Source organism: Garra rufa, chromosome 1 (assembly GCF_049309525.1).
Source record: "Garra rufa chromosome 1, GarRuf1.0, whole genome shotgun sequence".
NCBI lineage: Eukaryota > Metazoa > Chordata > Actinopteri > Cypriniformes > Cyprinidae > Garra > Garra rufa.
In genome coordinates, this window is record NC_133361.1 from 3,582,800 (window position 1) to 3,594,035 (window position 11,236).

An 11,236-nucleotide genomic window follows, 5' to 3' on the forward strand; every position below is an offset into this window, starting at 1 on the left:
TGAGGCGGCAACATCCGCTATCTCCGTGCCTGAGGCGACAACATCCGCTATCTCCGTGCCTGAGGCTGCAACGTCCGCTATCTCCGTGCCTGAGGCGGCGACATCCGCTATCTCCGTGCCTGAGGTGGCAACGTCTGCTGCCCCCCGGCCTGAGGCGACAACATCCGCTATCTCCGTGCCTAAGGCGGCAACATCCGCTATTTCTGTGCCTGAGGCGGTGATGTCCGCTGTCTCCCTGCCTGGGGCGGCGACGTCGGCCGGGGCCCAGCTGGCGGCAAGGCATGTTTGTGGGACCCCGCTGCACGGTCCTGGCCCGCCATCCCTCCCCCTGACTTGCCTACCTCCGTACCTCCTCCCTCCAGACTTTGGGAACGTCTGGAAGCCGTTCCGTAGGGAGGGGGTAATGTCATGATCGGGGCTGGGGATTTTCCCTCAGCCACCTGAGGTCACTGTCCCACACAACACTCCCCTTAGGTGTTCACGTTTGTCTTGTCATTTGCACTGATTACACGCGCACCTGTTCACAATTACCATCTGGACTATAAGTACCCTTCATCGCTCAGTCTGCTTTATGTTTGCATTGTATCGTGTCATGTTTGTTTTCGTGTTATGCAATATCCTGACCTTTTGATTATGTTTTAGTTTTGGCTTAGTTTATGTTCTAGTCCTTAGTTTGTGCCGTGTTGGCCTTTTGTTTGTTTATTTGTTTGTGTTATTCATTAAAAACTTATCTACCTGCATTTTGGACCCAGACCTCCTGTGTGAACGTGACTGAATGCAAACATCCGCTATGGGTCCAGCAGGGAGTAATTTTTTTGAGGAGGCGACGTCCATCCGCTCTGTTCCAGACACGGAGGGGATGTCCTTCGAGGCGGCGTCGGCCAAGCGGTTTGAGTTTATTTATGCCTGCTTGGCGGCGTTGGACATCCGCAGCGGCGAGGCTGCACGGAAGGGTCCCTGCTTTGCGGCGGGGGCGGAGACGATCTTCCGCGGGGAGGCTGCAACATCCGCTATCTCCGTGCCTGAGGCGGCAACATCCGTTATCTCCGTGCCTGAGGCGGCAACATCCGCTATCTCCGTGCCTGAGGCGGTAACATCCGCTATCTCCGTGCCTGAGGCGGCAATATCCGCTATCTCCGTGCCTGAGGCGGCAATATCCGCTATCTCCGTGCCTGAGGCGGTAACATCCGCTATCTCCGTGCCTGAGGCGGTAACTTCCGCTATCTCCGTGCCTGAGGCGGCAACGTTTGCTGTCCCCCGGCCTGAGGCGACAACATCCGCTATCTCCGTGCCTGAGGCGGCAATATCCGCTATCTCCGTGCCTGAGGCGGCAACATCCGCTATCTCCGTGCCTGAGGCGACAACATCCGCTATCTCCGTGCCTGAGGCTGCAACGTCCGCTATCTCCGTGCCTGAGGCGGCAATATCCGCTATCTCCGTGCCTGAGGCGGCAATATCCGCTATCTCCGTGCCTGAGGCGGCAATATCCGCTATCTCCGTGCCTGAGGCGGCAATATCCGCTATCTCCGTGCCTGAGGCGGCAATATCCGCTATCTCCGTGCCTGAGGCGGCAATATCCGCTATCTCCGTGCCTGAGGCGGTAACATCCGTTATCTCCGTGCCTGAGGCGGCAACATCCGCTATCTCCGTGCCTGAGGCGGTAACATCCGCTATCTCCGTGCCTGAGGCGGCAATATCCGCTATCTCCGTGCCTGAGGCGGCAATATCCGCTATCTCCGTGCCTGAGGCGGTAACATCCGCTATCTCCGTGCCTGAGGCGGTAACTTCCGCTATCTCCGTGCCTGAGGCGGCAACATCCGCTATCTCCGTGCCTGAGGCGGCAACATCCGCTATCTCCGTGCCTGAGGCGGTAACATCCGCTATCTCCGTGCCTGAGGCGGCAATATCCGCTATCTCCGTGCCTGAGGCGGGAATATCCGCTATCTCCGTGCCTGAGGCGGTAACATCCGCTATCTCCGTGCCTGAGGCGGTAACTTCCGCTATCTCCGTGCCTGAGGCGGCAACGTTTGCTGTCCCCCGGCCTGAGGCGACAACATCCGCTATCTCCGTGCCTGAGGCGGCAACATCCGCTATCTCCGTGCCTGAGGCGGCAACATCCGCTATCTCCGTGCCTGAGGCGGCAACATCCGCTATCTCCGTGCCTGAGGCGGCAACATCCGCTATCTCCGTGCCTGAGGCGGCAACATCCGCTATCTCCGTGCCTGAGGCGGCAACATCCGCTATCTTCGTGCATGAGGCGGTAACATCCGCTATCTCCGTGCCTGAGGTGGCAACGTCTGCTGCCCCCCGGCCTGAGGCGACAACATCCGCTATCTCCGTGCCTGAGGCTGCAACGTCCGCTATCTCCGTGCCTGAGGCGGCGACATCCGCTATCTCCGTGCCTGAGGTGGCAACGTCTGCTGCCCCCCGGCCTGAGGCGACAACATCCGCTATCTCCGTGCCTAAGGCGGCAACATCCGCTATTTCTGTGCCTGAGGCGGTGATGTCCGCTGTCTCCCTGCCTGGGGCGGCGACGTCGGCCGGGGCCCAGCTGGCGGCAAGGCATGTTTGTGGGACCCCGCTGCACGGTCCTGGCCCGCCATCCCTCCCCCTGACTTGCCTACCTCCGTACCTCCTCCCTCCAGACTTTGGGAACGTCTGGAAGCCGTTCCGTAGGGAGGGGGTAATGTCATGATCGGGGCTGGGGATTTTCCCTCAGCCACCTGAGGTCACTGTCCCACACAACACTCCCCTTAGGTGTTCACGTTTGTCTTGTCATTTGCACTGATTACACGCGCACCTGTTCACAATTACCATCTGGACTATAAGTACCCTTCATCGCTCAGTCTGCTTTATGTTTGCATTGTATCGTGTCATGTTTGTTTTCGTGTTATGCAATATCCTGACCTTTTGATTATGTTTTAGTTTTGGCTTAGTTTATGTTCTAGTCCTTAGTTTGTGCCGTGTTGGCCTTTTGTTTGTTTATTTGTTTGTGTTATTCATTAAAAACTTATCTACCTGCATTTTGGACCCAGACCTCCTGTGTGAACGTGACACAAACAGGTTGGTGTTTACTAGTGAAACTATGAGAGACAGCGTTGACGGAGGGTATAATTCACTGGTGAGAAAACATTACAGTACAAAGAGCAAATTAATCAATACAAAAATTACCATAATAACAAAAAATACGACCAAGAGGTAGAATATAAAAGATAAATAAAAGCGGACCAAAGACTGACCCCTGTGGAACACCATGAGTAACTGAGACAGGATCTGTTGTTTTCTTAATCTGCACAAACTGTTTATTAATCGAGTTACCCACCATATTCATTTTAATTCCCACTTGAATGGTGGCCCTTCTGTGTCCAAAATTGTTCACAAACATCTTGTGACAAGGTTTTCACACTGCCAGCTGACATTGTGAAACAGTGAGCAACGCAGATGACATAAAATATTATTACAATACATCAAACTAAATGAAAAGACAAACATAAATGAGTAACATTACAGAGTAATGATGATGATGACTTTATTTGTCACATACACTGTTACATGCAGTGAAATTGGACCCCTCCGAACATACACAAACATCACATTTCCGGGGAAGACAGGTCAGTCGAGAGGTAGCGTAGAAAATAAGAAATAAGATACATTAGGGAAAGAAGAAGGCGTAAAAAAAGCCCCACAAAAGGGAGGCGCACACAAAATCAATCACATTGTTAATACAGGCTTTATTATCAGTAAAACCATAATACTGATGTTATCCACACGAGGGAGCCACAGGATAAATCTCAGTTTAAAGACAGTGAAAATAAATTGATTTGTAGTAAAACATTGCATATAAATTAATTTTCATAAAGTTATATATAGTCTGATATAATAAGTAACTGCTATGCAAAAACTGTAAATACTAAATACTTGAAGACCATTAATTGTTGTGACCTAATGGTATTGACAATATATTTGGTAGTTGGTAGACATAACTGAATTTATTTACATAACTGTATTTGTGTGTGTGTTGTTGTCTCTAGCTGTCTCGTGTGTGAGCTTTGTAGTGCATGTGGTTTTTATGTTCTGCAGTGCAGGAACCTGCTGAAAATACTGATCCAGGCCCGATTGTCCTTAATCTTTTCCTGTTTTAAAAATATAAATGAATAAAAATAATAAGAGACTTTCTATAAACTGGCTACTTTTTTTTTTTTAAACGTAAGTCAAGTCAAGTACAGTACAGTATAGGAAAACAGCGAGTCAATAATGCAAAAAAACATTTGATAAAAAATATTTAGTACCAAACATGAGATTATCTAAAAATAATTTAAAGATTAAAATTGTGTATAGCAATTGTCTACTTTCTGCTGTTATATCAAGATTCTTTTAATGTATTTTCATTGCTCTTTTTTTTTATGAGTTTCTGAAAATGAACTGCTTTTACTTTTATTTCAGAGCTGATTGAAGAAAATGAGGAGAATGGGGAATTGAGTGAAGCTGATGAGAGAAATCATGTCAAAATGAGTCGCTCTCGAACCAAACAGAAAGATTCAAAGAAAAAAAGAGCAAAGAAATCTGTCACCTGCACTCAGTGTGGAAAGAGTTTCCCATATAAACGAAGCCTTAAGCGTCACATGAGAGTTCACACTGGAGAGATCAGTGCGGAAAGAGATTCACACACTCCGTATCTCTTGTGAACCACATGAACATCCACACTAGAGAGAAACTGTACGCATGCGATCAATGTGATAAAACATATTTGTGGGCTTCAAGTCTGAGGACACACCTGAGAGTTCATACAAAGGAGACACCATATTCATGTCATTTGTGTGGAAAGAGATTTTCACAGTTACAAAGTTTAAAAGTACATCAGAAAACACACACTGGTGTAAGAGAGTACATGTGCTTTGAATGTGAAAAGACTTTTACTACAGCGAGCCATTTAAAAGAACACCAGAGGATTCACACCGGAGAAAAACCTTACAAGTGTTCACACTGCGACCAGAGATTCAGACAGTCAGGACTCCTGAAAAGACATGAGAGAATCCACACTGGAGAGAAACCTTACACATGTGATCAATGCTGGAAGAGTTTTGCACACAAAGGACACCTTAAGAGTCACATGAGCATTCACACTGGAGAGAAACCTTATATGTGTTCACACTGCGACCAGAGATTCAGACTGCCAGATATCCTGAAAACACATGAGAGGATTCACACCGGAGAGAAACTGTATCACTGCACTGAATGTGGGATCTGTTTCAGACATGTATCTTCTCTACACAATCACACAAAAAACATTCACAGTAAGTAGATCATCTTCAGATCTGATGCTGCATCCTCACCAAAATGCCTCAAACAATACAATATCGTCTGGATCAATCTGTCATTACAAGCGACATGACAAAGAATCATTATCCAATGTTTTCACAGTCAATAAAGTTCATCTTCAAAACCAATGTTTTAGTGTTGTATACAGTGGCGCCACCCTTGGCCGACTTTTGGCCAACCCACTGGCCATTATAAATTTTAATAGCATCAGTTATGCATTTCATCCCTAATGCACAGCCAGGCAGGCTAGCCGCTCTAACCCTTCGATCGCACACAGGCTGTGTCCAAATTCAGGGTCTGCATCCTCCTTAGGATCCTTCCTACCAGGTTGAAGGAGGAGGGGTCCTCCGAAGACCGCAAAACCTGGAAGCAGGTGGCAGTGAATTTGGACAGCCTACACTTCTTTCAGTTCCCTCCCTTCCCCATTGCTCATATCCTGTCGCCTAGCAACCGTGACAGCGCTAAGCAAGAAGTAAGGTTATCTGTACTGCACAAAACAAAATAACTACTCTTTCATCCCTAAAAGCGTTAAAAACACCTTCAATCACCAACAAGAAATTAGCTGTGTGTAAGGGGATATTCACACAGGCAGTAAGAAAGAAGCTAGTTTATGAAAGTGCTGTTTTTTTATCATATATACATACAAATGTAAAAAAAAAAGCTTAACGCTAAAACCAAAGGCCAAACTAGACAACCGCTGTAAAAACATATTTTTTGAAACGACAGTTTTTTAAACTTCCATCATTACTACCGCTTGCTTCGTCCGCCATTATATGAAAATACTGGAAGCGCTCTGCCGAAAGGAATTGTGGGATAGGACGGGAAAGGATCCACCAGACCCATCCTTCAAATTCGGGGAAAAGGAGGACGTATTTTTGGGCCGCATTTGTAGGATCCTATGAATTTGGACAGCCTTCGTCGCTGCGCTGTGACGTAACATCCTTCAAATGAGTCCTCCGAAGGATGTAGACCCTGAATTTGGACACAGCCACAGTAGCCAGCCCTCTCCCCCATTGTGGAAAGCTTTAGGCTATTGCTTGCGCATGATCGCGCAACTCTTCAAAAAGTGGGCTCGGGCTGCACTTATATCAAGCTTGTGTGTATTTTGATGAATATGCCGATTAAACATCCATGCTTTCTTGTTTATTTTTAAACAGTTGAAATGAATTTGCACCAGTGATGCGCGGGTTGATCCAAAATGAGCGGGTGCCTGCGGTTAGTCATCCAAAAATATTTTGAATGATATTCAGGTCACGGTCGGTCGGGTTTGAAATAAAGATGCCAATTAAACCTTTGTAATTTATATGAAATGCATACACTTTATTGGCTGAATAATATTTAGCCTATGTTGAGCATTATTAACTGTTGAATAAGTAGGCTACTGACGTGGGACCAAATACCCGATTTCCCAACACGTTGAACTGAGCAATGCCATTGTACCATTTTAATAAGTTACTTTTAAACCAACACGGTCTCACTCCCAAGTCGTCACATATTGACGTTTGGTCAGGACCAATCAACTCTGAAAAAAGAAGTAAAATCAGTTCATTTTCAGAAACTCATTAAAAAAAAGAGCTATGAAAATACATTAAAAGAACCTTGACATAACAGCAGAAAGTAGACAATTGCCATACACAATTTTAATCTTTAAATTATTTTTAAATAATCTCATGTTTGGTACTAAATATTTTTATCAAAAACTTTTTTGCATTATTGACTCGCTATTTTCCTATACTGTAAAGCTGCTTTGACAAAAATCTGTATTCTTAAAAGCGCTACATAAATAAAGGTAACTTGACTTGACTTACGTTTAAAAAAAAAAAAAAAGTAACCAGTTTATAGAAAGTGTCTTATTATTTGCTGCTTCATCGATTATTCAACAGGTCTCAAGATGTTTCCTATTACAACAAATCTAAATCTAAAACTACAAGTTTTATAACCATCAGCGGTGTATCTAAATTATCAATGCGGTGATATTTTTCTTGATTTTCATATTCATGTATTCATGATTTATTGATTTATGCTTCTTATATTAATCCTCATCATATGTGACCCTGGACCACAAAACCAGTCATACGGTTAAATTTTACAAAACTGAGATATATACATCATATGAAAGCTCAGTAAATAAGCTTTCTATTGATGTATAGTTTGTTAGGATAGGACAATATTTGGCCGAGATACATCTATTTGAAAATCTGGAATCTGAGGGTGCAAAAAAATCAAAATACTGAGAAAATCACCTTTAAAGTTGTACAAATTAAATTCTTAACAATGCATATTACTAATCAAAAATTACATTTTGATAGGTTTACAGTAGGAATTTCACAAAAAATCTTAATGTAGCATGATCTTTACTTAATTTCCTAATGATTTTTGACATAAAAGAAAAACCAATAATTTTGACCCATACTATGTATTTTTGGCTATTGCTACGAATATACATGTATATGTAAATATACTATACTTAAGACTGGTTTCATGGTCCAGGGTCACATATATTCATATCCAAGTGTCCCAGAGAACAAGATAATGAGACGCTCTGATTTCCTTGTTCCCGTCCCAAGGACACATGCTGCAGACTGGGTTCCAGACTTCACAGGCCTACACACACACACACAGTGCATGCATCCACACATACATAGTTACAGATAGACAATCATTGCCTCCCCTAGATCCCACGCCTTTGTGTGCTTTTTAGCCCTGATGTGGGTAGGCGGGTCTGTGACCAGCGCTGTTCTAGCTGCAGGACCGGATGGCTGTTGGACTAGTTCCATATCCCTTGCCCCCTCCCCAGTGGCGGCCGGCCCATAGGGGGCACTGGGGCACCGCCCTCCCTGATAAGAGGGGCTAAAAATGTAAAATGTATTTTTACAAAAAAAGTTTTTAAATTCGGTTTTACCCACCAGTATGTGCCTACATGCGATATGAATAACATATACAACATTTACCACCTAGTGACATTCATCCACCAGTGAATTTCCACAGACAGACTTGAATCGTTTCTGTCATGGGGCGCTGAGAAAAAGCGCCCCTGTAGTGCAGACAAATAGCCAGTCATGTACTGTTGCTAGGGTAAATTATTAAACATGCGGCCAATCAGTCTCTCAGAATTTTATGGTCTTGGGGCGCTGGAAATTCTGCCCCAAGCAGCAGACATTACCGCAAGATTTAAGTTTTTTTTTTTTTTCTTTTGAGGCGCGGTCAGTCAGAGTAATGATGGCAATACAGGTGACGTAAGGGGCTCCGTATCCTACTAACCCAATTCTCTGCAACTTTATTAATACTCCTTCCTTCCACATCATATCATATGCCTTTTCAATCAGCCAAACTGATATGAAGCTAATAATCCTTTACTTTCCAACACATAATTTAACCGGTAAACAATATTTTTTTTCCATCAATTTACACAGATTAGAAGTCAGAGCAATTGGTCTATAATTACCTGCTATTGATTAATCTTTTCCTGATTTAGGAATAGGAATTACCACTGCTTGTTTCCAAGACAAATGCCACAAAGTTGATTTTGTTTACCACTAGCTTGTTTTCATCCAACATACATCTGTGACTGCATGTGTCTTTAAACTGGGTTGTATCATCGAGTGATCCTCACGAGCGCTGAAGATGAAGAAAGAGCGTCTCTATCGCCTCCAAGTGTCTGAAATCATTATAAGTCACAAACCCAACCCTCTCCATCTAACCAAATGGGACTAGAGACAAAACTAATTTATTTACACTTAAAATTATTATATTTTTTTTAATATGTGTTTTGATATTGTATGTAGTTTTTATTAGGTTGAAGCTGAAACTGGTGTATTGGGCTACTGTTAAAGGGCATTCAGAAATAAACCCAGTTAAAAGAGTATCAGAAAACTGCTGGGAACATGAATGTAAATCTAAATAGTTTTGGATGGAAAGAAAATAATGAGGCTCATCAATGTTGATTAAGTAAATGTGCTGTGGTTATTCCCAATGTCTGTCGTTGATATTCAGCTTCTAGTGAGTTTAAATGATGAAAACAGACAAAAATCTAAATATCATCTCTCAGTGTATTCTTGGCTCTTCAGTGGGTTGAATCATATCATTCATTTGATACGTCCCAACCGCTGGTTCATTAAGCAAGTAGCTTTTTTTATGAATAGGAAATTGAATCATTTCACTAGATTCATTAAAAACGCAAGAAGGGAATCAGGGCAAACGAGGGCTAAACCAAATATCACAGAAAGACAGGGGGAGACAGTGGGAGAAACCAAGGACATAAACTGACATGACTGTGACATAACGCCCCCTCCGAAAAGGCGTGTCCTCGCGCCGTAGAAAGAAAAAACAAAACAGATAAGGAGGAGCCATGGTGGCTGACGACTCCAGAGGTCCGACCAACAGAGGCAGAGCAGGTGGAGGAGGAGCCCGAGGTGGAGATGAAGAGCCGAAGATCCTGGGTGACACAGAGGATCCGGAGGGCCAAGACGGAACTGGAGGCTCTGGCGGTGATCCGGAGGTGACAGAGGGGTGACGACCGACCAGGGCGGAGCCGGTGGACCGACGGCGACACTGAAGATGAGGGAGCTGAGAGCCGTAGTGGAGCCGCAGAGTCGGAGGGCTGAGGTGGAGATCTGGACTCTGAGGCTGGAGACAGAGCTGAGGGATCCTCCAGCCTTAACGCCGATGGAAGCTGGCAGACCCGCGGCGAGTCCACTGCACAGGTGGTGGACTGAGGGTGAGCAGGGGTACTGACAAATGACAGCGGTGATTCAGGAGGGTTGGGCGGACCAACGATGACTCTGGACGACTGGACGGAACCAGCGGAGATTCAGGACGGCTGGACAGAACCAGCAGAGACCAGGCAGATCCAGACATCGACAGAAGAGGGAGGGTGGGTGGGAAGTCCAGGCAGAATGGTTGGACACGGCAGGTAGGTATAACAGTATGGAGGTTTATTAAGTCACCAGAGTTATCCACTGAAGCTTCGGAAAAGAAGACTATTAGGTCCCCAGAGTTGTGCTCAAGCTCACCCCCAGTGGTGGTGCAGGGGGCAGGGCTCTCTACCGCCCTCTCTTGCTCCCCGCAGCACTCCACCATCGCAGATGTAATGGCCGGCTCTCGCACCTGGTCGGATGTTTTGAGCTCGTTGGCACTCCATATTATTGCCGTTCCGGGCTCAGGCTCTCCGTCCGCGGTGATGAATTCGGGCTCAAACTCCACGTGTCGGGGTGATGGTTGGCTGGGCTCTGGGTCTGGAGTGGGGCTGACGTCCTCTTCGATGAAGTTGATGGTCCATGACGATTGACAGGACGCCAGCACCCACTCGATGTATCCAGCAGGCTCTCTTGAGGACCCTCCCCGGATAGCAGCGCCTTGGTGGTGGAATTCAGTCCGATATGGAAGAACTTGCAGAGGCATCCACACACGTAGAACACGTAAACATGAACAAAGACCAACAGGAGACTGAAAACTAAGACTGACTTATAAAGGGTGATAACTGATTACAGACTGAAGGGAATCAGGGCAAACGAGGGCTAAACCAAATATCACAGAAAGACATGGGGAGACAGTGGGAGAAACCAAGGACATAAACTGACATGACTGTGACAATAGTCAGACAATGTAAGTCACTTAATAATAACTTCTTGTTTATTTAACTGTTGTGTTAAAGCAATATCTCATTTACATTTTTTTTTTTAATTATTAAAAGCTGTAACTCATCTTGAATCGCAATATCACAAAGCTCTATTTTATTCAACGATGTTCTCTACTGTACAATCAGTCTCTTGTTTACACTTTCTCTACACTATGTTTATGAAAGGATTGGTGAGATATGTCCGTGATACATTACTCTGCATTGCAAAAACACGTATAAACCTTTGAAGCTCCCCTCAGCGCAAACACAAATAAGCTCATCGGGTCTAACAAGCAGCTA

The 11,236-nt window shown here is 45.1% G+C and overlaps 1 protein-coding gene across 2 annotated transcripts in view; it reads right to left on the reverse strand.

Moving 5' to 3' along the window:
* Nucleotides 1-11,236, reverse strand: part of LOC141326852 (uncharacterized) — a 269,935-nt gene that overhangs the window by 160,817 nt on the left and 97,882 nt on the right. The gene's annotated exons all lie outside the window — the stretch shown is intronic.